General features: G+C 36.0%; 1 pseudogene; it reads left to right on the top strand.

Annotated features, from left to right (window-relative positions):
* The first annotated feature begins 347 nt into the window (after nucleotides 1–347).
* Nucleotides 348–1946, top strand: LOC123442132 (annotated as a pseudogene).
* The last annotated feature ends 1117 nt before the right edge of the window (nucleotides 1947–3063 follow it).

The following is a 3063-nucleotide window of genomic DNA, read 5'->3' as shown; positions in this document are numbered from 1 at the left end:
GCTTTAAACATACCTGCAATTTTGATTCCAAGTAACACAATATTTGTCCAAATTGATAGATAATGTCGGTCTCATGGTTAGTGTTACTGATTTACGGTCTCCTACCGGTGCTGCCAAGGAACCAAGACGCCAGATAACTATCAGTGACGGACAGTATAGCTCCTATGCTCTGCCTTTTTATATTCACCATTTATGTAGACATTATCATACTGTAAGACAAACAATTACTTCATTTTGAACTCTAACTTCTGTAGAAAAAAGCAACTGTTACACTTTGGGGAGAATTCGCACAGAAATTTGATGCAGACAACTTGCGTACTTTATCAAAAAGATAACCGGTCGTTATAATGTTTGTTGGCATCATGGTCGATCAATATGCAGGTAAAAAATGCTAAATTCTGCTAAATTTATTATTCCTTCAAGAAGTTAAAATGGGCCGCTGAAACAAACTTTTTATATATACTATCTAGGAACACTAGCTTTTAAAGGCACATCATGTACAAGATGGTACATAAATGTAGATATTCCTGAAATGAAAGCAATATTAGACAGGTGTGTATCTTATGATATACCATCTCTAACACGAATCCACATGATTACATTACGTTAACTCTGTATAATACGTTGTTATCATGTAGAGTCAAAAATCAGTCATACGAAATTGAAGTTCGTAGTTCTGGACAAGGTCAACAAGAAAAAATCGAAACCACTATTAGCGCCTTCAAAGGAGTAGACCCCGCTACCACTCTGGTACTTTATATCTATATAACTACCCTATACATTACTTGCTTTTTTTACTTTCGATTTTCTTCCTCTTTTCGCACATTAATTATTTGCATCTACTGTGAATTAAAATTCCAGCTATGTAGGAACCATTTCAAACAATCGTTATAATATATATATATATATATATATATGTGTGTGTGTGTGTGTGTGTGTGTGTGTGTGTGTGTGTGTGTGTGTGTGTGTGTGTGTGTGTGTGTTTTATTCCATTCAAATTGTTCCATACCTTGGATTTCCTCAAGTCGATTTTGTACACTATTCAGAAACAATACAGAATTAATACTTTAACCTAACTATATTTTTAACTGAATTTACAAAAACTTTGTTCATGTTCAGAGTCAAAATAACTCAAGTAGTATCTCTTACGGATGGGTGTACATGGGATGCAAAATTTGCTGGAAAGGACTAGGAATGCCAGGAGGTGGTCTACGTACCTGTCCTAATTGTCCTGATGGAGGAGAACCCTGGCCAAGGTACACACAAAATATTAGTCAAACAATCTTTGGCGCACTTGCTGAACAAATTGCTGGCATCACTGCAGACTGTGCATCAGCAAACAAAACAGGAAGGATTGACTACCTTCCACCTGAACTGGAACAACTCCCAAGCAAAATATTCATTTTGACAGCTGTGACACAAGAAGAATCACTCAAATCCGACTTCTACAAGTTCCAAGTGAAAGCAGTAGAACATGTACAAATTGAGGAACCAATCCCTACACTGCCTATGCTAAACATACCCACAATACCAACAGCATCTGAACCAGCAAACACCGACGCAATCACCACACCAGCAACCACCGAATACAATCAAGGCGAAAGTCTATCTCCAACTATGAAGGATGGAAAGGCACAATGAGTGAAACAATAAATTTATTATGTTAATTTTACCCACATCCATTCTAACTTTCCATACCTACTAACTTATCTGCAGTCACAGGATAACACTTCTACTTCACAACAAAGGAAGAGATCAGACAACAAAGACGAAGTGTCAACTTCTGACTCTAAAAAAAGGTTAGCACTTATCTCCTATATGATCATCAAAAAAATTCCTATTAATTACTCACATAACACCAATCAATCATGAACAGACATGTGGCCAAACAGTTGTTCACCGCTATCAATGATGAAGAGAAAGCTGGAAACGAGCAACCCAAGTAATGTCATCGACCTGCACATAGCAAATATGCTTTCAACATGGCAGATCTTAAGACTGTACAAATATCGTTTTTAGTATTGTAAATATATGCGTACCTCCTATAGACTGAACGTCTCATCTGTATGCGTCTCTTTTGTACTAGACTTCCCGCTGTATGCGCCTCTTTTGTACTAGACTTCCACCTGTTATCTATCAGTTTATTTTGTAAGTGACCCCTTATGTTTTATAACCTACGTAGCTTAATGCCGTCTTATCTCTTTAGTCTTCCATCCCTCATGCACCTGTCGATATTAAACTATGATCATGTTAACACTGATGTTATTAACGCTATTAACGCGTAACAAAAACCATAATATATCCCCCATACCCATCTAACTATATCACCATTATTTATATTATTTGTGCTTTCCAAAGTATCAAAAGAATACTATTCACACAAAGATACTCCCTCTGTTTCTTTTTACTCCGCGTATAAGATTTGGTCAAAGTCAAACAACATAATGTTTGACCAAATTTATATCAAAAAATATGGATATCTACTATATTAAAATTATATAGTATGAAAATACATCTCGTGGTGCATCTGATAATATTGATTTCATGTTGTGAATGTTGATATTTTTTAATATAAAGTTAGTTAAACTTTACAAAGCTTGACTTTGACCAAACCTTATATGCAGACTAAAAAGAAACGGAATGAGTACCTCCAAAATATTAACATATACAAAATCTATATAAAAATAATCATCATGTTCAAATACATCTGCATGAAACAAAAAACAAAAAACAAAAAAATACCACAAATAGCTAGACAACAAAACAACATAAATCACACTTTGCAATTAACCAACTTCCAACAAAAAAAACATAACTAACACAAACAACAACTCAAAGACGGGCGCGGCCGCCGCGCCATCTCTCCGCTAGTGTGTATTATACGTACAATTGCGCAGGCGCACAAGAAGCAACAACCCCAAAAGCACAATGCTACACACTAAGAGCATCTCTAACAGCTGCCCAAGATAGGGCATCAATTTTTTAATTATAGGACAGCCAAAATCTCAGTATAGGACAGCGAAACATCTGTTGATTTACCAGCAGCCCAAGATAGGGCAGTGC

This window comes from Hordeum vulgare, chromosome 3H (genome assembly GCF_904849725.1).
Source record: "Hordeum vulgare subsp. vulgare chromosome 3H, MorexV3_pseudomolecules_assembly, whole genome shotgun sequence".
Lineage (NCBI taxonomy): Eukaryota > Viridiplantae > Streptophyta > Magnoliopsida > Poales > Poaceae > Hordeum > Hordeum vulgare.
The sequence above is the reverse complement of the archived record's forward strand: the minus strand, read 5'-3'. Positions and strand labels throughout refer to the sequence as shown.